Consider the following 252-nt stretch of genomic DNA (forward strand, 5'->3'; position numbering starts at 1 on the left):
CCTGTCCCTCCGAGCGCTTCTTGGACAAGGCGACAGCTTCGGAGAGGCATTGATATCTTTCGCTTTCGCTTAGTTCTTGGCGCTGTTTACTTCTGATTGATATTCTAGCATTGGCGGAAGTAATAAATTCGTCTATAGACGGTTCAGTTCAAGCTGACTCGGGCACTGCCGGCTGTAGCTACAATTGTGTAGCTACAATTGTGTAGCTACAAACAGGGACGTCGAGTAGTTGCATGAGCCGGCATCCAACCG

Source organism: Frankliniella occidentalis, unplaced genomic scaffold (genome assembly GCF_000697945.3).
Source record: "Frankliniella occidentalis isolate FOCC.00 unplaced genomic scaffold, Focc_3.1 Scaffold2, whole genome shotgun sequence".
Classification (NCBI taxonomy): domain Eukaryota; kingdom Metazoa; phylum Arthropoda; class Insecta; order Thysanoptera; family Thripidae; genus Frankliniella; species Frankliniella occidentalis.